The sequence below is a fragment of the Nycticebus coucang genome, chromosome 4 (genome assembly GCF_027406575.1).
Source record: "Nycticebus coucang isolate mNycCou1 chromosome 4, mNycCou1.pri, whole genome shotgun sequence".
Classification (NCBI taxonomy): Eukaryota; Metazoa; Chordata; class Mammalia; order Primates; family Lorisidae; genus Nycticebus; species Nycticebus coucang.
In genome coordinates, this window is record NC_069783.1 from 36149076 (window position 1) to 36172066 (window position 22991).

A 22991-nucleotide genomic window follows, 5' to 3' on the forward strand; every position below is an offset into this window, starting at 1 on the left:
CAAGGAGTAATAAGTGTTTTATTCTTGGAGAGAAAGGCAAGTTGGCAGGTAGAGAAGTCAGGATCAAGAGTTTGACTTTAGATCCAGTAAGTGTGAGACTCGTAGAGACAGAGTCAGCAGGGGGAGGTGGGAGGCGGAATGAATCTGGGCAAAGTCAATGCAGCAACTGAACATGTGAGATTCCTCAGGACATAGAGGCAATTTATAGCCATGAAACTGCATGTGCTCACTTGGGGGGTGAATGTGCTGAGAGCTGGGGGGCTCGGGACAGAGTGCTGGGGAACCCAAAATGAAGAGATTGCAAAGAGGAAGAAGACCCAGCAGGAACTGCAAAGTAAGAAGAAAAATGAAGGCTGCTGTGTCCTGGAAGCCAAGAAAAAAAATGGCCTTGAACACTACCCTGGGGGACTTTGAGAGGCTGCTTCTATCAAGCAAGTGAAGGGACTGAGGCTCAGAGAGGTGGGGTCACCCAATTTCCATACTTGGTCCAGCGTCCCCCCACCAGATTCCAGAACGTGCTCACTCTGCACAGGGCAGACAGCAGGGAGGCCACACACTGTTCCTGGCCCCCTTTTTCTCTGAAAAGAGCTCTTTATAACTTCTTTAAGGAGGAAACACCTCTGTCAGGGGAGGAACATTATTTGCTTCCTGTTATAACAGACTTTTGCTTAAGGTCAGGTTCCATGCAGGCCCCATCCCCACAGGGAGTAATAAGGGAAAGAGAAGGAGGGGGTACCCCAGACGCTGTTGGTGTGTTTAGTTTAGCAAGAAAGCCTTGAGCTGCAAGCCTACTAGATCTGGTCTCTCTTGGCTAGAAACCCCCTCTCAGCCACCAGCTTGTCCTCCCAGGCTCAGTTTGAAAGGCCTAAAAGATGTGGAAGGTCTGGTCAGTCTGGACAATTACCCTGCCAGTCCTTTCCGAGAAAGGCTAAAGGAAGCCAGGCATTCTCTCATTCAGTCAACAACTCTTTGCTGAACATCCTCTCTGTTCTCGTCCTTGTGCCAGGCATGGGGACACAGCAGTAGAAGACAAACTTAGCTGCATCCCACATGACCTTACAGTCTAGTGCGAAAAATTGAAACAAACCACACAAACACTTCTATAATCACAAATGTAGTAAGGCTGCAAGGGGATATCATCCAGGAATATGTATGATAGTGGACTTGATGAGGGGCAGCAAGGGGTTCCTTCCTAAGGAAGGAATTCTCTGAATCTGTAAAGGCAGAAGGAAAGGGTCAGGGTTCCAGAATCTGCCCACTACACTTCTAGAAGCTGGACAGTCACCATTATGCCATAGCAGCAATTCTTTAGGTCCCCAAAGCCAAGATCAAATAGAGGAAGATGGAATATGGGTCATTCCTAGCTGGAATTGAGAGCCTGAATCTCCTTTCCTGGCCTCCAGGCTACTGATATGGACGGTTTGTTCTGCCCTTGGGTAACAGCCACAGGTTCCTTGAGAGGCCCAGGGCTCCTGACACAGAAATGGCAAAACCTTGCGGATCTTTGGTTAAGTGAATATCCAAGAGGTCTGATGATTAAGTTCCCAAACTCATCCTAGAAAGAGTGCTCCGGGTGGCGCCTGTGGCTCATGGGCGGCGCCTGTGGCTCAAGGAGTAGGGCACCTGTCCCATATGCCGGAGGTGGTGGGTTCAAACCCAGCCCCGGCCAAAACCCACAAAAAAAAAAAAAAAAAAAACAAAAAAAAGAGTCCTCCATACCTCATTGCTGAATCTCAGTGCAATCACCCTGGAAGTACTCTGCTCAGGAAACTACATACTGCACCCATGCTAGTGCCTAGTCTACCCTTCAAAGCACTTTTTTCTCATAGAAGCCAAAGGAAAGCTTCCAAAAAGGCTTTGTAGAGTTCTGACCATCTCCCCAGCTTACCTACACTAAGTCTGTACCCCATGGATAAGTGTTAATACTTCCCTCACCTGCACACCCAGGAACATACACTCCCCCAGAGGATTGGCAGTGTAGACAGTTAGGGGAGGAAAGGATATGCTACTTCAATGCACTTCAATGTTTTGGATACAAATGTCCTTTTATTCCATTCTCTGGTTAGCTTAATGTTAAGCAAATCACCCCTTTTTACTGTTGAAAATACCTTAGTCCTTTTACTTACATGAATCTAATCCACCAACACTTATTAAATTGTTTAACCAATTTAACACTGAAGTGTTTCTCTATATTTGGTTTTAAACCTGATAAAATTTTGTAAACACCTTAAGAGATTTTCTCTAAAATCCCAAATAAAATGCACGTGGATCATATATAGGAACAGCTCAATTACATTGCAGTTCCCAACTTTTAATTTCAACTCTTCACTGGGATGAAATATTTTAACAGGCATTTGCTTTGTTTCCTAGTGACTAAGGAAAGAAGAGGGTGATGTTAAGATCTTTGTCTCTTTTGATAATCAGCAGTGCCATCTACTGTCAAAAAAGATCATGACATATTGTAACACCCTCTCAATGAAAACTAGGGCTTTGTAAGGGAAAGACAATTTTATACACCAGCACTCACAGATAAATATTCATATATACATATTTTTACATTATGAAATCCTTTAGCTGCACACAGATATCAAATGAAGTTAAAATGCAAATACAGTAGAACCTCCATAAATAATCATCTCCCTGCATTGACTACCTCTTTAATTTGACCTAATTGTACCAGTTTGTTACAGTCCCCGAGGTGGTCAACTTACAGAGGTGGTACTATGTTTATGCAGTGCACAAGCACACCAAGAGGATAAGAAAGGGGTGAGTCTCAGCTAGCTCACTTAGGAGCTATGTGACTTCTCTCACCTTCAGTCTTTTCATCAGTAAAATATGAATAATTGCACTTGCAAGGTGGTTTTGTTGATTAAATGATATTTAATCTGGCATTTTACTGAGCATGTATCATTCTGTGTTAGAAACTTCCTTCACAGCAACATTATGAGCTGGAGGGACGCTCAGCCAGCAGGTGCCATATCCACACCTGGCCTTGGCTTCTCCAGGTGAAAGTGGATACGCATGCAGAGGGCCTTGGTAAGCCACGCAGCTGCATGAAAACAAACATACCATCTTTATTGTAACTACTGATACCTGGTGGTAACCAGCATCTGCAAGCTGATAGCCTCCCTGGGGGAGAGTTAGCTTAATGATAGGGGATAAATGAAAAGTATCATGATGACTTTTTTGCTTGCCGTTTGAATAGGAGTTTGACTTTCAAAAGTTCGAGAGTAGCCATGGTCTTTTTCATGGTCTTCAGCAGGAGAGACAGAGGTCCAACAGCTTCACTTGGGAGTGATGGATCCAGCTTGAGATGCCCGACACCTTAGGGCTAGGAGTAGGCCAGAAAAATTCCTTCCCAAATTGGCTGTGACTGAGATTGGGGATCATCATCTTTATGGATTCATCCAAGAATCTAGGTGCCTGGAGGAAAAAGAAGTAGAATTGTACTTGTACTGGGTCTAGAAACTGCAAATTTAGAAACGGCTAGTTAGACTATATGAAGAGAAACAGCATAGTTATGGAGAGCTAGGGATTCAGTATCTATTAGAGAATCCAATCAGAAAAAGGGTTGCCCATACAAAGTTTCAAATGAGCTGAAAAGTTGAAGCTTGTTTGGGCACAGATGTTGAAAGACCTCAATATATCAGTCAGGGTTATTAGCATGACAACATAGATCTGTTCTGATTTGTTTTAACTCAATAAGGGAGAAGAGCTGTATACCAGTGCTGGCCCGTACTCTCCACCAGCCGTCTCACCAGGGGCAGAAACCTTTTGGCTCAGCCCATGGTGGCCTGGTATACAGCGAGAGCCTCAGGCACAGGTGGGTGAAGGGGCTGTAGAGGAAGGACCAAGGCAAGAAGGTAGGGATGGTCCCATTAAAGATTTAACCTTTTGGTGACAGACATCATGTTGATCTCTGAGATGGAAAAATACCCAGATGCTTACAAAAATTGTCTAAGGCAGTCAATATTTAAGGTCCCATTAAGTGGGCAATGTTGAGAATTTTCTGATTTATATTAGAAATGTATTACAAAAGAAAATCAAATGGTACTTTAAGAGTCTGGAGATCAAATTACTTCCGATTAGAAAGAATACATCTCAGGTGGGATATATGATTGAGGACCAGACTGCTGGTTACCCATCTAGACAGAGGAAACGAAAAGGCTAGAGAGCCCAGCGTCCCAGGGTCTAATCAGCTACCCTTTCTGCCACCGAGTAGTGCCTGCTGTCCCCTTCAGACGTCTCAGAAAGAGACAGTCTCTCACCAGTGAAACCCCTGGGGTATGTTCCAGGGATCCTGGGCAGCCACCTTCAGAGGTGAGCCTCCGCAAGGAGACTCATTTGCAAATGGGAGTCTCTGCAAAGAGACCTGACCGGCACTGGGAGAAAGGAACAACGTGAGAAAGGAGAAGGGGATGGATGGGACTATTAGGCGCTGGTGAACTAATGCTGCCCCTTAGCCATCACATGGAAAAATAAAAATGTAAAGGGGGAGAAGGCAAACTTGAAGGACTAGTTTGTCTGACGTAGGCCGCTGAAGTGACAGGCTTGGTGCATCTCTCACTCAGATTACTGACAGGCTCCGACATGGCTAGTGCTGTTCACTGTCTCAAGTAGCTAATCAGGAAGGCAATTGTGGGAGGCTGATTGGAAGCCTCAAGGTCTCACAGAAAGCACACCTCTTTACCTCCACTAGCTCAATGTCTGGCACTCCTCTTCTCACCACCTTCTAGTAAAAACAGAAGGAAAGGGGATCAAGTCCTAGGAATGCAATGCAAATCCAAAGAAGCCATTTGGTAAGACCATGCTGGCCATAAAAAAGGAAAGTGACAACTCCCGGGCACCTTCTCCCACACAGCCATCTGCACTTCCTCAGGAGTCAGAGAAAGAAGAGTGAAGAAAGTAAATCAGCAAAACAAACCTCCCCCCGGCTGGCTCCACAAAATGTTAGAGCTGCGGGGTAGTTTGAGGTCATTGCAGAAATAATTAAAAAGAGCAAGTACAATTTTAACAGGAAAGAAAAGTTTAATAAAGGAGATACCAGTCCTCATCCTAAAGACTGCAGGCACTGTAGAAAGCACAGCCTCTGGGTTTTATCCACAACTTTGAGGAGTATCAGTTGCGTCTTGGAAGTCTCTTAGGGTCTGAATTGACTCTGTTCTTGAAACAGCCCACCAGTACGACCATAACAACCCACCTGCAGCCTATATTGGCCCAGGTCAGGCTGACGCAGACCAGTCCGAAATAGCCTAACTGCATCTGTCATCCACCCTGCTCATGTCTAGCTAGCTACCTAACATTTCCCTTGATGCAAGAGTGTTTTGGCACAATTCACATGTACCCAAAGCTGCAGTGACATTAGGTTATGATTAAATGACTGCAGTGGAATGAAAAATAAAAAAAGGAGAAGCATTCCAGTTCTTAGGCACAGTCACACAGACCTCTTTAACTCCTTTAAAATCAAGAATTCTTTGTTCCATTAACAGAACAATACCTTTATTAGATTAGTAAAGTAAAAAGAGAGAACACTTACACAAAAGAATTGCAAGTCACATTATTTCTGAAGTAAGTTCATTATAATATACATTCTATCTCAAATGCCACTCCAATTTTCTCCTTGATAAACTACAAGTATTTATTTCTTGGATCAATAATTTATAAAAGAAATAATAGATGTGGGGCAAGATTATGCTACTAAGGACCAATGTTACAAACTTGGTTGAATCTTTTGCTTGCCTAAGTTCATTTTTAACAAATTCTGTCCAGAATGGTGATACTTTTTTAATTTTTATTCGGCCTTTTCCTCTGGGCAAAAACTAATGTTAATACAAGCTAAGCAATGCCCTGGTCCCAGTGCTGCTATTCCATGTAGGAGACTGTAGGTCTGCTCCCAGATTCTGCCTGGAGAACAGGAGTTGGAGCAGTAGCACACTGACTAATCACATAACAGTTTTAGAGGTCACTAAAGCTGTCTTTTTATTCAACCCACTTTTTTTTTTTTACATATTACATTTATTTGTTTGATTAGCACAAATATGCCCAATATTAAAAAGAGAAGGTTTGGCGGCACCTGTGGCTCAAAGGAGTAGGGCACCAGCCCCATATGCCAGAGGTGGCAGGTTCAAACCCAGCCCCGGCCAAAAACTAAAAAAAAAAAAAAAGAGAGAGAAGATTTCTTCTATATGCTTATGACATGATTATATGTTACAAACTAACAGGGCTCCAAGGGGAAATTGGTTCAGTTTGTCAACTATTATCAGAAAGGATTGCTTAAAATTGTTCACTTACAAAACAAAATTATTATTTGGGTCAGTTATCTTTCCAAATGTAATTGATTACATCAACAGCATATAACAAGATATTTATTTGGTTACTTAAGTGTGCATTTCTAATGAAAATATGCTGGCAGTTTCACTAAGAAAATTAATTTCTTAAAACCAGATGTCTATTGGTTCATTTGATTTTTTTTTTCTATAGCCACAGAGGGTGGCTACTAACTTATGCTTTGAGAATGTTCCAGTCTAAATAATGTTGGATACATGGTATAGTGAATAACTCTGGATACTTAATGATTCACTCATTCATATGCTATAAAAAGATTCAGTGACCTCTGGGCCTGCCTATTCCATTGGCCCACCTCAACGTGGGGATTAGGTAGCCAGCTGTTCAACAAGTACTGTTGATTTTTGGTCCGATTTTCACAGGACTGTTAACTCTACTATTCAGCTGGTTGATTTTTAAAATACAGACTCTATACTTAATCAGTAACAAGAAATCATTCCTTGCCAAAGAACATACTCCAAACTGTTTACTACATAACTTCTATCAGAAGCCATTTGAAAGGAATTTTACTTCTGGAAATTGTTTTGAAATGTGAAATTCATGTGTTTCCATAGATATCCATGCTTTTAACCCCTGAATCATGTTACACTATTAAATAGTTTCCTATATAAACCACATTTTCTTAACCTCCGACAAGGTATTTTCTTTGTGGTAGTTGTCCCTCAGCTTACATTAAGGGATGCCCTAAAAAAGGTTTATGAAATGGACAACTATGGTTACTTCATGATGCTGTTAAAATGTAACCCTCTGCATCACCCAGAACCTCCTACACAGAGACCCATTCCAGGCATGGGCCTCTGTGTCTGACTTCTCAACTATCTCCTCCTTACGTGATAAAGCGATTCCTGCAAACTGATCATAGCTCCTTTTTTCTTCAACTACCAAGAATTCAGAGTTAAATTTATTAATTAAAAGTTTACAACTATTTAAGATTTACAATGTGTATTTCTTTGTTCTAAATTTACTCCAAATTTGTTTTTTTTTTCTTCTATATTTTTCATGGTCTTGACTTTTTAATTTATGCATATATGAGTATATCTTGAATTTTGTGTATTTCATTGAAGGACATCCCAAAACATTTTACTGAACAAGATGAATTGCAGCTAAAAATTAAAAAAAAGCAAAGCTAGCTATTCACCATATTGTGAAAGGATTCTGTAAAAGGTATGAGTACAGAAGGAAAAGAAAAGATAAAATTATGATAAAAAAAAATCACTGAGCACTGATGGTAAATAAAATAGAAATAGTAATTAGTGAAATTACAAGTAAATAATATTGATATTATTACATAATAAGATTAAAGGAGGCTGAGAAAAAGAAGAGAAATACAGATTAGAATGTAGCCCATGAAAAGAAATACAAACCAAAGGCTGAGTCTGCAGGCAAGAATAAAGAAAGTACTTTGAAACACACACTGCAGCAAAACCTTCAAGTTATATGTCAACTAACTAAAGAATGAACACTGTTCCTGCACGTTATCTGTACAGTATTCTGGGGAAAACAAAACCTGGGGTCACCATCTTCTATGTCATCACCTATAAAGGTTGATTTAATTTTATTACATCACCAAACATTTAAAATCCAATTGTTACAAAGTTATCCTTATTTAATATTCTCAAATCCATGAATTTACTTAGTAGATCAACAAACTCATGCTCAGTGAACAAAGGGTTCTTCTCAGAATGCTTTGAGTCTTGACCCCTAGCCCTTGAATTTGGGAGGAGGAGGCAGGTTTGATGGAGGAAGTTACTGGGAGAAAGATGGTGATGAGCATTTCATGAGCTTGGTGGAGGGAGGCAGTGCTTCTCTTCCCAAATAATTCATTTGTATTTCCTCTCAATGGTTCACTTTTTCAGGTGTTTTTAATAGCCCACTGAATTACTAAACCATTGGTTTTCAAAGTGTGGTCATGCACACCAGCAGAATAATTCCCAGAATTATTACCTGGGAATGTTACAAATGTAAATTCTGGCCTTCTAGTTCAGGCCTAAGGAATTGAAAATCCTGGGGAATCAGGCCCTGCCATCTGTGGTTCAACAAGCCTTCCAGGTGATTGTAATGCACATAAAGTTTGCGAACTACAGCTTAAAGGAACACCTGAATATGAGGAGCAGGCATCTGCTCACTCAGAAGTATGTCAAATGTGAATGATAAAGACAGAGATAGAGGCAGGGTTAGAAAAGTGAAAAGCTGCAGAAAAAGAAAATAAGCAAGTGGCCTCTTTCTACTCCCTATACATGAGACTCAAATGTAAGTTTTATTGTTCATATTTTAATTGTTTTAAATTTACTATTTGAAAATTTGTGGCTATGCTGGTTTTCACTTTTGGTTTGTACTGAAAATAGAAAATACAACATTAAGTTTACTGAGCAAAATGGTATTCTCTAAACTTTCCTAACTCATTATCCTCAAACAGACAGCATCACTTATCCCCAATTCATATGTCATTTTGCAAATGATTAAGTTTCTTCTAAATTTTAGTTCTATATTGAGATCAACATCACCCATACAATTTAGTCACCCCTCGAGTAAAACTACAGCTGTTTAAACAGTGCCATGGCCCATAACATGACAACGTTGCAAAGAAGAATTATATTTCAAATTGAACCTCTGATGGGAATTGAAATAGGCAGTATTTGACTTGTTAAACAAGAATTCATTTGCTTATCCTAAATGTTGCAGCAGCATGCTTTCTCTCTCCAAGTACTATCACTCTTAAAACCACTTCCACTGTTGCAATCACTCCTTAATTACAGATTTCAATAGTGAATCTTCTTTGAAAATAGGTACTCTTAGCTTTGAACTGTTGCCACACTGTTATGGGCTGAAAATTACAACCTGCTTTATAATCGCCAGAGACGATTCATCAAAATCAATAAAGATAGGCTTAAATATTGGATTAAAATATTGGATTATTTGGCCTGAATGAGTGAAGATTAATAGGTAGGTTAACCACGTAACTTCCAGATTTTTAAATCAGGGAAACTTTTTAGAAAGAAAGTAGAGAGTGGCTATTATACATTTTGCCAAGACAACAAACCCACATTAGGACTAACAGGCAAATAAGGAACATGTTCACTCTATCAACAGACTTATTGGTTAACTTCAAGTATATGAAAGATTTTATTGAGAAAAATTTATTATTTATTCTCCTTATCCATAATAGACCAAATAGAAAAGCATGACAGTATTTTTGTTCATTTACATAGTTATTGAGGACTCTGCTAACATTAGGATCATTAATTATTACATATATGCTTACGTAAATTAATAATTTTATTACCCAGTTATTAGACATACTTAGATCATCTTGACTTTCAGAATATTAATTGTAAAAATAGATATTGTGGAAGATGTAGAGTTGCCATCCATAAGGACTACTGCCTTGGCTCTTAGCTAAGTATCCTTAAACATACAGGAGTTTAGGTAGTTTTTGTGAACTACTTAGAGTAGAGGCAATTCTACATAAAATTCTACAACTATACAACTTTATGAAAAAAAAATACTGAGATATTATGTTCATATTACTTCCGAATCGACAGAGTTCAAGATTGCTTTCCTATTATTTGGGAGCCTTCCAGATACATACATATTCCCTCTACTTCTCTGTACACTGCTGAGGGTTCATTAACAGGAAGCCATTCAAAAGGCAATCAAATTGCTATCAAGTAGATGCCTCTGCGACTCCACAGAGGCTATGGTTGCAACAGCTTCCCATAGATGTCTCCACCTGCTCCCCTTTGGAGCACCATGTCAGCCTTGGACACACAGCTTCACAGATTCCATTGTATTCAAACTGTCCTCATACAGAGGATTAGATTAATATTATAAGATCAGTGTTTCACAAAGGGATCATACCAATTTACTTTGCAATGTCTGACAGTTTCTATTGTTCCATAACCTCAAAAATACTTGATATTCGTTGATTCTTAATTTTGACCAGTCTACAAGCTACACGCTGTTACCTCCTTTTGGCTTTAATTTGTATTTCCCTGAAAATTAATGACGTTTGGCATCTCTTAATAGTTCTCGTGACCTCTTGGATTTTCTTATTTATGAAGTACACATTACTTTTGCCTATATTCCTACTGGGTTGTCTGCCTTTTTCTTATTGATCCATGTTCTTTATACACTCTGGATATTAGTCCTTTATCAATTGCATGTATTACAAATATCTTACCTCATGCGTAGCTTAAATTTTCACTATCTTTAAAAAGTTCCTAATTTTGATGTGATCAAACACTTGTCATACACATATAAAACATGAGCAATTCTACTTCTAGGTATGTACCCTAGAAAAATGCTTGACAAATTTCCCATGTGCAAGACTGTCCATAGTTGTGTTGACACTAATAAGAAAAAGAAAAAAAGAAAACCATAAAACCTGGAAGCTTGTAAACGTTCATCAACCTAAAGGATTAAAAACATATAAGCTTGTTCATATAAGGTGATGAACTTAAACTCATGTATCCAGGGGGCAGAGCAAGATGGCAGACTAGAAGGATTGTTCAGCAGAGCTCTCCTAGAAAAACTGGGGCAGTGGTTCTTAACTGTATTAAAGGGCTCTGGCATTAGGAAGGTTGAGAATCACTGGACTCAGGGAAAAGAGAGAACCCAGCCATACCTGGGTTCCTGGAGACCTTACCCATAGTCATAGTTCAGGGAGCACAGCAAGAAGGTAGTGAGCTGGATTTACTCTATGATCCTGAGTGGTGTAAATCTGATGAATTAGGCAAGTGATTGCAACCAGCAGGGATCAGCTGCCTGCCCATAGAGGTTCATAATGGGGGGAAGCCTTTCCAGAGTTCTCAGTTGTTGGGGAAAGCTGCACATTGAGTGAAAATCCTGGAAGAGGGGTGAACTCAAACAGTATACAATGAGATTTGAATGCCAATTGGAGTGGTTTTGCCACAGGTTTAGTGGCTGGCAGCCATACAGAGAAGGTCTCGGCAGCAAGGGGGCTGCCATTGTGGGAAAGTCATGAGAAGGTCTTAGTAGGGGCCTAAAGTATGGCCATCTTAATTCCTCCTGCCAGGATCAGAACTCACCTTGGTTCAGGTGATGAGAGATTTCCACACCCCACAGGAACTGGAGTCAGAGGGCATTGTGATACCTGCTCCGGAAGGATTCTCATGAGCTCTAAGATCCCAACCCAACAGGGTCTGAATGCTGAGGAAACAACCAGGTGATCACTGAAGGCAAGTAAATTTGGAATAAGAACCATAGAGGTTGCTAGCTGTACTCTCTGTTTCCTAAAAAAACCCACAGTGCCACCTAATATCCCAGTGACATACTGTGACATACTGTCATCGAGAGCAAGGACTTCTGTTTGAAGCAAAGGAGGCAGTGATAAGGAAAAAGGAGGACAAGGAGGTGAATGAGAAGAAAGAGCACACGAGGAGGAACCAACAGAAAAATTCAGGCAAAACAGAGGAACACCCCCAAGGGACCATGAGGCAGCTACTGCAGAAGATTCCACCTATAAAGAATTAATGGACTTGACAGAAAGGGAAGGTAAAATATGAATGATGAAGACAATAAAAGGAAAGGACAATAAAATGGAAAGACAGAACCAAAAGTCAGATGAGAGATATGTAAAACATAGAAAGGATATGGCAGAGCTTAAGGAAATGAAGAAGACAATCAGGGAATGTAAAGATGCAGTAGAAAGTATCAAAAGTAGGTTAGACCATAGAGAAGAAAGAACCTCAGAGTTAGAGGATAAAGTTTTTGAGTTAATCCAGGTAGTCAAAGAGGCAGAAAACAAGAGAGAGAAAGCAGAACAGGCACTTAGAGAACTATGAAACTCCATGAAGCATTCAAACATGTAAATAATAGGGATTCCTGAAGGGGAAGATTGTCCCAAAGGAATGGAAGCCCAACTATCATAAATGAAAACTTCCCAAGTTTAACTAAAGACCCCGACACACCCCTTACAGATGGAAGTCAAACCCCAGGTTTGAACTCAACTCAAATATAGCCTCTCTAAGACATATTGTAATGAACCTGTCCAAAGTCAAGATGAAATAAAAATTTCAGCAAGCAGCCAGGAGTAAGCACCAACTGACCCACAAAGGCAGAGCCATTAGAATGACAGTAGACTTTACAACTGAAACCTTCCAGACCAGAAGAATATGGTCATCCACCTTCAATATTCTTAAACAGAACAATTTTTAGCCCAGATTGTGTATCCTGCTAAACTAAACTTCAAAATTGATGGAGAAATCAAATCTTTTGTGGATATACAAACACTGAGGAAATTCACCACAATAATACCAGCTCCACAGGAAATATTTAGATCTATTCTCAACACTGACCACCACAATAGACTACCAGCAAAGTAAACACCCAGAAGCTAAAGATCAAAACTTAGCTTCCACAATGGCACAAAGGATAAAACTACACAATGGAATTTGACAAAATAAGATGAATAGAACTCCACCACACCTATCAATTATCTCAATAAATGTCGATGAACTGAATTCACCACTGAAGAAGCATGGGCTGAGTGGATAAAAAAGCATAAGCCATCCATATGCTGTTTCCAGGAAACACACCTAGCCTTGAAGGACAAATGAAGACTCAGGGTTAAGGGATGGAAAATAGTATTTGAAGCAAATAGCAATCAGAAGAAAGGAGGGGTTGCAATCTTATTTTCAGATACAAGCAGATTAAAAGAAACTAAAGTTAAGAAAGACAAAGATGGACATTTTATACTGGTCAAAGGAAGTACAACAAGAAGACATTTCAATTTTAAATATTTATGCACCCAACTTAAATGCTCCCAGATTTGTGAAACAGACCTTGATGGGTCTGAGCAATATGATATCCCATAACACCATAATAGCCAGGAACTTTAACACCCCTCTGACAAAACTGGATAGATCCTCTAAACAAACTAAACAAAGATACAAAGGACTTAAATGTGACCCTAGAACAAATGGGATTAATAGACATATACAGAATACATCATCTCACAGCTAAAGAATATACATTTTCCTCATCAGCCAGTGGTCCATACTCCAAAATTGACCACATCCTAAGATACAAATCAAACCTCAGCAAAATTAAAAGAATAGGAATTATACCTTGTATCTTTTCTTTTTTTTTTTAAACATTTTTATGTTTTTTTTTAATTTTTTAATTTTTTTTTATTTTCGTTTGTTTTGTTTTTGTTTTTGGCCAGGGCTGGGTTTGAACTCGCCACCTCCGGCATATGGGACCGGCACCCTACTCCTTGAGCCACAGGCGCAACCCCCTTGTATCTTTTCAAACCATAAGCAATAAAGGTGGAACTCAGCTATAACAAAAATGTTCCTCCCCACACGAAGACTTGGAAATTAAACAACCTAATGTTCAATGATAGTTGGGTTCAAGAAGAGATAAAAGAGGAAATCATTAAATTCCTCAAACATAACAACAATGAAGACCCAAGTTACCAAACCTGTGGGATACAGCAGAAGCAGTCTTAAGAGGGAAATCCATCACATTAGATGCCTACAGTAGAAAAACAGAAAGAGAGCACAATAACAAACTCATGGACCATCCTATGGAACTGGAAAAAGAAGAACAATCTTATCCCAAGCAGAAGAAAAGAAATAACAAAAAATAAACCAGATATTAATGAAATTAAAAACAAAAGAGTCATTCAGAAAATTAACAAAACAAAAAGTTGGTTTTTCAAAAAAATAAATGAAATTGATAAGCCTTTGGTCAGATTAACTAGAAACAGAAAAGTAAAATCTCCAATAACCTTAATCAGAAATGATAAAGGGGAAATAAAAATAGATGCCACAGAGACATAAGAGATCATCTCTGACCACTACTAGAAACTCAATGCCCAGAAATTTGACAATATTGAGGAAATGGATCAGTACCTGCAATCACACCCTCTCCCTAGATTTAATCAAGAAGAAATAGATCTCTTGAACAGACTGATTTCAAGAACTGAGATCGAAGAAACAATAAAAAAAACTCCCAACAAAAAAAATGCCCTAATCCATTCACACCATAATTCTATCAAATCTTCGAAGAAGAGCCTATACCCATACTGCAAAAATTATTCCAAAAAATTGAGAAGGAAGTAATCTTCCCCAACATGTTCTACAAAGCAAACATCATCCTGATACTAAAACCAGGAAAAGACCTGATAAAAAAGGAGAATTTCAGACCAGTTTCCCTAATAAGTATAGTTGCAAATATTCTCAATAAAATCCTAGCCAATAGATTAAAGCTACACGTTAAAAAAAATTATTCATCGCAATCATGTAGGTTTCATCCCAGGGATGCAAGGCTGTTTTAACATACCCAAGTCCATAAACATAATTCACCATACCAACAGAAGCAAAACAAAGAACATATGATACTCTCAATGGATGCAGAAAAAGCATTCGATAAAGTTCAGCATCCTTTCCTAATTGGAACACTTAGAATAAAGGCATAGGTGACATATTTCTGAATCTGATTGAAACCATCTATGACAAACCCATAGCTAATATTATACTGAATGGAGTAAAACTGAAAGCTTTTCCACTTATAACTGGGACCAGACAAAGTTGTCCTCTATTGCCGCTACTATTCAACATAGTGCTGGAAGTTCTAGCCAATACAATCAGGCAAGAGAAGGAAATAAAGGGCATCCAAATTGGGGTAGGGGAGGTCAAACTCTCCCTCTTTGCCAACAATATGATATTATACTTAAATAACCCAAAAGACTCAACCACAAGAGTCCTGGAAGTGATAAAAAAATACAGCAATGTCTCAGGTTATAAAATCAGTAGTCTTTGTGTATGCAAATAACAACCAAGATGAGAAGCTAATGAAGGACACAATTCCCTTCACAGTAGCTTCCAAAAAAATGAAATACCTAGAAATATATATAACAAAAGAGGTAGAGGACCTCTACAAAGAAAATCATAAAACCATAAGAAAAGAAATAGCAAAAGATATTAACAAATGGAAGAATGTACCATCCTCATGACTAGGAAGAATCAGCATTGTGAAAATGTCTATACTACCCCAAACAATCTACAGATTCAATGCAATCCCCATTAAAATACCATCATCATACTTTCAAGATTTGGAAAAAGTGATTCTTCTGGTATGGAACCAGAATAAACCCCATATAGCCAAGGGGAATACTTAAGAGAAGAGTCCTATCTTGATATGCTTGCATAACTACTAATAATGATTTTATAAGCTTGAAACCAATATTCAATTATTAGTTATAAATAGGTTAGAAATTAAATTAGGAATAGGATTGCAGAGAATGGACAAAAGGAAAACAGAAACAGGAGAAAAGTTGATTCTGGAAATTCCTAGTTTTCAGAATCTCCTACTTTAAAATTCTGAGAGCTCCTGGATTTAAAAAAAAAAAAAACTCTGAAAGCTGTCTTGCTGGAGACTTCCCTCTTCCCCCAAGCACTGCACCGCTTCAGGTGGCAGAATTTCTCTGTCAGTGCTGTTTGCTCCAGGGGAGTGCTTTTGGGGAGTTAAAAATGTGGAATGTTTAAACTTTGTTGAACGCAGCAAGAATTGCTCCAGATCAGATAAGAAGATGAAATATTTCTTTTCTTCTGTTACCTTTGTTTGGCCAGAGGAGTCTATCTGTCTGGATACAAGGCTCTCAGGGTGTTAAAAAAATCACATCTGTGGTTTGTGAGTGTGGTACAACTGGGGCATTTTCCTGATGTCCTACTCCTGGGCTGTATAACTTTCCAGACTTAGTTTGTATTAAGATCATAAATACCTTAAAACAATAAAAGTAACAAGTAAGTCTGTACAATTAACATAGTTATTTAAAGAATTAGTTTGGTTAAAGAAATGTAAGCACAGCAGGAGCCATGATAGGATTGTTTGCCTTGCCTTCATGAGATTTATGATTTAAACACTAATGTATGAAATAAATACAGAGCTAGCCTGATACTTGGGGTGACATACTGGAAGTCTCACAACGAAGGGTGCGCTGCCTCCTGAATCCTCGCTGCTCTCAAAACTATCTCTATTGCCTGTCTATTATTCCCAATTTTTCATATCATTCCATCAGTCTCCCTGCACCACCAAGCCACTGGAAGGAAACCCAAAGAGTGTTGGGGCTGGTTCCCAACATAATTAAACTGAAAAGCTTCTGTCCAGCTAAGGAAACAACAACCAAAGCAAATAGACAACCTTCAGAATGGGAAAAGACATTTTCATATTATGAATGGGACAAAAGCTTGATATCTAGGATTTATACAGAACTCAAATTAATCAACAAAAAAAGAGCAAACGATCCCTTATATTACTGGGCAAGAGACATGAATAGAACTTTCTCTAAGGAAGACAGACGAATGGCTAACAAACATGAAAAAACACTCATTGTCCCTAATCATCAGAGAAATGCAATCAAAACTACCCTGAGATATCATCTAACCCCAGTGAGAATGACCCACATCACAGACTCAAAGCTGCAGATGCTTGTGTGGATGTGGAGAGAAGGGAACACTTTCACACTGCTGGTGAGACTGCAAACTAATACAACCTTTTTGGAAGAAAGTATGGAGAACCCTCAAAGAACTCAAATTAGACCTCCCATTTGATCCTACAATCCCATTACTAAGCATCTACCCAGAAGAAAAAAAATACTTTTGTCATAAGGACATTTGCACTAGACTGTTTATCACAGCTCAATTTACAATCACCAAAACGTGGAAACAGCTTAAATACCCACCAACCCAGGAATGGATGAACAAGTATGTGGTATGGCTGTATAGTATTCCATGGTATACTATGGAATACTATACAGCCACTAAAAAGATGGACACTTTACATCTTTTGTATTAACATGGATGGAGGTGGAACATATTCTTCTTAGCTTCACAAGAACGGAGAAGCAAGAATTCAATATACTCTGTTATAATATGAAGGCAGCCAATCAGCTAATACAAGGGGGGTGGGGTAGGGGAACAAGCATGTGGAGAGAAAGGAGAGGGGAGGGGGATCAGGATCATGGTGTATGGCACACCTCTTGGGGGTGAGACACACTGTAGGAGGGACTTTACCTAACAAATGCAATCAGTGTAACCTAATTCTTTGTACCCTCAATGAATCCCAAACAATAAAAATAAAAAAATTCATGTATCCCCATTGATAATTCTCACGTTCTGTTAACTGAAAATAAAAATTCAAAATTAGCCTGAGTTAAATAATATATTATCCTTGGGCAGCTCCTGTGGCTCAAAGGAGTAGGGCACTAGCCCCATATGCTGGAGGTGGCGGGTTCAAACCCAGCGCCAGCCAAAAACTGAAAAAAAAAAAATATATATATATATATATATATATAATCTTTAATATATTAAAATAAAGGCAGAGATGTTAATATTTTGGGAGAAGAAAGGTGTTTTTCTTACCAACATCAGGACGGAGTTAACCTCTGGGAAGAGAAGGGGATGGAAAATTAGAGGGCACTAAGGGGTGCAGGCAACCTCCAATTTTTTTAACCTGAGCAGTGTCTAGCAAAGAAAAACTATTTGCTTTTTTATTCTTTGAAATTAATATATGTTTTTTATATTCATTTTTTTTTAATTGTTGAGGATTCATTGAGGGTACAAGAAACCAGTTTACACTGATTGCATTTGTTAGGTAAAGTCCCTCTTTTGTGTCTTGGCCCAAAAAGGTGTGTCACACACCAAGACCCCACCCCCTCCGTCCTTCCCTCTCTTTGCTCTTCCTTAGATTTATTTTCCTAAGAGAGCATTTTAACAGATATTAGTTTCCTAACAATCATATTTGCCATTCTAGTTTAAGGGAGCAGAATGGAAGATTTTGCATACTTTTGGGGAGCAGTTCCCATATCACATGGGCTGTGTGTTAAGAATTCAGACTGCCAGGCCCCATACAGAATGAGAATGTCCAGGGTGGGGTTGACCATATGTCATTTTGCCTAGTTCATGTTTATGTAAATATTGTCTGTATTGGGTCACTCTGGAACATCCAGCTGTCTGCAGTATTCAGTAGCTCTCCACTTCCCTCTTGTGGCCAGATTTTCTACCCAAACTGGGTGGAGTATAATAGCCAAGAAAAGCAGGAAGCAGATTCGGTCCTCAGATCAGCAGTCTGTCTGGGTTTGGTGGTGGCTCTGAGTACTTGCATAGTTGGGCTAGATGCCAAAACATGACATCTAGAACCCACCAGCTTGGCTATTATTTTATTATTTTTGTTGAAGTCCAAAGTGCTCTAGCCTGGCTTACTTTTCTGAAATGTATCTGTGCTTTTCTCCAGTGTCATAGATTCATAAACCCCTCCTACCTGCTCTGAGTCTGCCCTGCCCCTGGGGAACCCCCCACTGTGGATTCTGCATCTCACCTGCCCCTACCACATGTACCCACCTCCCCCATATTATCTGGTCTTCTTTTCTGCCTGAAAAAATTGTCTGTGGTCTAATGAGACGCCCAGTCCTGGTCTCTTCTGGATGATCCTATCCTGTCCTGAGTTCATAAGACCAGGACCTTGTTGGATGCTCTGTTCCTGATGCTTCCCAGCCCCTTCCTCCTTCCTCCTTTCTGCTCTTTTTCCTCCTGAATCTGTCAGCATTTCTAATCCTGATGCTTGGACTGGACAGTTTCACTCAGGGAAAAAAAAAAAAAATAGGGAATTGGTACAACTGAAGTAACAGCCTAGACCAAGTTCCAGGGGCAGATTCCAACTGTCTGTAGTCCCCACTCACTTCACCCTTCCTCGGCCCCCAGCTCAGACATTGTGAATCCTAAGTTTAGATGCTGCTGTTACATATGGCTGCTGACTTCTCTTGAATGAGCAAGCCCCTGCTTCCTCCCAAGAAAGTCACAACCCACCCAGGGGAAGGCAGTGTAGTGCAATGATTAAAAATGACTTCAGAATGAGAATTTGATTGGAATCTCTGTTTGTACTTTTCCTAGGATAAGTTCACAAACCTAATTGCCAGACCTTGTACAACAACAGCTCCAATAGCCATTCCAGAAAAAGAGTTCCAAAATTGCTTTGAAAGTGCATAGTTTCACAAGGGGAGTATTTCAAAGGTGACTGTGGTAATGTTCAGCAAGGGGTATGTAGCATTTTTTCTAGGACGAATTCACAAACTTAATTGTTAGATCTTGTATGCTGCGTCGTCCTGAACTACTTATTCTCACATCTCTAAATTTCAATTTCCTCATCTCTAAAGTGGGGGGTAACAATATTTAACTTAAAGGTTGTGGTAACTATCAAATGAGACATTGCTTTAAAAAGTGGTTCTGAGAATTCATAAACTTGAAAACACTTAACAAATATTGTTATTATTTATCATGAAGGCCAGATCTTGCAGGGCTCAAAGGATTTCATCTGAAGGGTAGAGTCATTTAAAGCAGCAGTCCCAACTGTTTTGGCACCAGGTACTAGTTTCATGGAAAACAGTTTTCCACAGGTAAAGGGTGGAGGATTCAGGATAATTCAACCACATTACATCTCCACCTCAGATCATCAGGCATAAGATTCTCATAAGGAGGGTGCAAACTAAATCCCTTGACCATGCAGTTTACCGTAGGGTTTGCACTCCTATGAGAACCTAATACCATTGCTTATCTGAGATGGTCGTGCAAGTGATGCATCTGTAAATACAGATGAAGCTTCACCACTCACTTCCTGCTGTGAGGCTTAGCTTCTAGGGGTTGGTGACTGCAGATTTAGAGTCCAGGGAGCATCAGTTAGGAGAGGCTCCTTTCTAAACAGGCAGCTCCCTGGGAACTCTTTAGGGAATGCTTCTGTTTGACTCCATTCCTCTTCAAACTTCCCATGATTCATTCTGTTCTAGAGTCTCCCCATCAGTCAATTCTGCTGTAGGCCTGCTCAGGCAGGAGAGAGTGCCCCACTCTCTCTTCTGTTCTGCTGCTGGCTTCCTCCTCTTCCTTCTCTTCTTTCCCCTCACTTACACGCCTTCAGCTGCCAAGAACAGGACAGTGTTTTTCCCACATCCATCTATAGATGGATGTCACTCAGAGTTTGGAGACTAAGTCTTCCTGAATCAGAGAACACCACTCTTTCTAATCAGGTGGCATATAATATATGCTTCAAAGGAACTCTACAGGGTGAAGGGTAGCAGAATATGCCATCACCAAATACTTCATATGCCACTTTGACATAAGGATTATTTTGAGCTGAAGTCAATAGGAGATGGGAAGAAGTAAAACTCTCTGCCCTCCCTCTTTCTAACCAGGAAGGGCAGAATAATTTTTAATGACAGAAGACAACTCCAGAGTGTCTAGACCCCACATTTAGACCAGAGGTAAGGTCTAAAAACATTAGCAACTAGCTCTTATGTTTTATTAGTTTCCCATCTATCTTCCTGTAATCTGCTGCCCCTTGGAGTACAAAGTCACTTCTCTAAAAAGCTATTCTTTCATTAAGTTGTTATATAAGCCCAGGTTCTAACCACCTCTTTTAGAGTTACTGATCCTTAGGTAGCCCCATATGATGTAATGTACATGCTAATAAACTTCTATTTGTGTTTCTTTCGTTACGCTAATTTATAGGGCCCTAGTGAGAGAACCTAAGATTAACAAAGGAAAAAGATTTTCCCTCATCCCCTACAGGAGAGTGGGAAGGTGGAGGGGACAACAGAGGTGTTGTGCTTGGTAGTTTTCTGTTATGAAGTCCTCAGTCCTCTGCTTCTGCCTTCAGCCCTGCTCTCCTTACTCAATCTTTCTTCCTCCTGCTCTCCCAAGTCAAATCTTGGGAATACTCCTGAGGTTACCTCCTACTTGAGAGTTGCTAAGAAGCCTCATTCTAGACATGATAGCACTGATTGGAATGCATACTTAAAACAACTTTTGCCTATTCATTCCTTAAATCTCCCCTCTGCTCTCTAGGACATGAAGCCTGGAGAACATGAGCACACTTGCCTTACATTTAACCATTAAATACTTGCTTTATTCATAATTAGTAAAGGATCTCAGGGAATTTCACACCAAAATATGACTCCTTGCTATAAAGAGTATTTTGCATTAAAAGCTTTTGGAGCCCAACAAATGTCTGAAGGAATTTTCCCTCTATCTGTGTAAAACCAGACAGACTTGTCAAAAGGAAAAAAATGGCCTTTTCTTTCCCTCCCTGTTATCTCAATAGATTGCAGGAAAGAAGATCAATAATGGAACCAGACCAACCCCAACCCTTTTTAAAGATAATATTTGTCTCTCAGGTCAATTTAAGTTCCAAAGAGAATTATTTACAAGTCAATGTGTTTCCTCATCCATCCATTAATTGTTCCAAGTATCTATTAATCATCCCTATTAACAATTTATTGCCCCAAACAGAATTATTTATATTCCTCTTTTCTCCCTCCTGTCTAAATGAAGGTATATAAACTTCTGGAGCCCACTAGGATACTGGGTAATCATTCTGTGATTCTCTCCATGTGCATGATAGATACATTTGTAATCTCTTTCTCTTATTAATGTGCCTTATTGTGAGTTGATCTTTCAGTGAACCTTCAGAGGGCAAAGGGGAAGTTTTCCTTCTCTCCTACAGTTAGACATGGGGAAAAATTGTAACAGAGGCAATGGCCTGAAAAAGGGTAAAAATATCTGTGTTCTGTCTCTTTAAAACTTCTCCCACCCTGTTTGGGAATTATACCTACATCTCTGCCTCAGGCCAGTGGTCAAAAGGGACAGGGGAGTGTCCTTTATTCTTTATACCACCAGGAGATAGCTCAAAGGAACTGTCTGGGCAGAGTCATGAGATTGTCTTCTCCAGAGAAGGGATGGATCAGAATAATCAACTATAGTTAAACAACAATAGCCTGAAGATGAAAACTCTTCCTTTAAAAGCTCTGTATTTCTGCTTATATTTAGGGAAATCATTACTTAAGATAGGAGTAAGACATTTCCTCATTTGCTAGACAATTAATAAACCACCCATTCATTCTCCTCAAAACCACTTGCCCTCATTCTTCTGATGTGGCCTCAGGGACAAGTGCTAAACGTATAGTAACAAAATGACAACTCTAGCTGGACACGGTAGCTCATGCATGTAATCCTAGCCTCTGGAAGGCCAAGGCAGGAGGATCCCTTGAATTCAAAAGTTTAAGAGCAAGAGAGAGACCCTGTCTCTATGAAAAATAGAAAAATTAGCCAGGCATTGTGGTGGGTGCCTATAATCTCAGCCATTTGGGAGGGTGAGGCAGGAGGATTGCTTGAACCTGGGAGTCTGAGGTTGCTGTGAGCTATGATGACACTATAGCACTCTAGCCTGGGCAACAGAGTGAGAATCTGTCACAAATAAAAAAAAAATAATAATAAGACAATTCCATGGTAACTGTAAAACCAGAGTTATAGATCAAACTGTGTACTGATTGGCTATGTGACCTTAATAAGTTATTTTCCCTCTTCTGCCAAATGCAAGGGCTGAGCTGGATGGTCTAAGGGCCCTCTAGCATCCCTAAAGGGTCAACATCTGGTTTCCAGCACATTGGAAACTCAGATTTGCTCTTTCTGCAGCACCACCCCTCTGAGAAGCTCTAATCATTCAAATAGTGTGTCTGTTTATTCCTCAATAAAAACTTCAAGGGTAGGTATGCAAGCTATCTAAGACACACATTCCACAGAGAATCAATGTCAGAGGACAAAATAGCCGCTCAACTTTATCTACCAGGTTTCTTC

General features: G+C 39.6%; 1 protein-coding gene across 2 annotated transcripts in view; it reads right to left on the minus strand.

The window, feature by feature from the left end:
• Positions 1–1716: 1716 nt before the first annotated feature.
• The window catches only part of LOC128583691 (cytochrome P450 1B1), a 174788-nt gene continuing 153513 nt past the window's right edge, over positions 1717–22991 (minus strand). Inside the window, exons 2-3 of one of the 2 annotated variants that reach the window (XR_008379525.1) lie at positions 11394–11514; positions 1717–3423 (exon numbers count right to left, since the gene is read on the minus strand). The gene's annotated coding sequence lies outside the window, so the exon portion shown is untranslated. The remainder of the gene's footprint in view (positions 3424–11393; positions 11515–22991) is intronic. The other variant, XR_008379526.1, reaches the window with a different exon arrangement.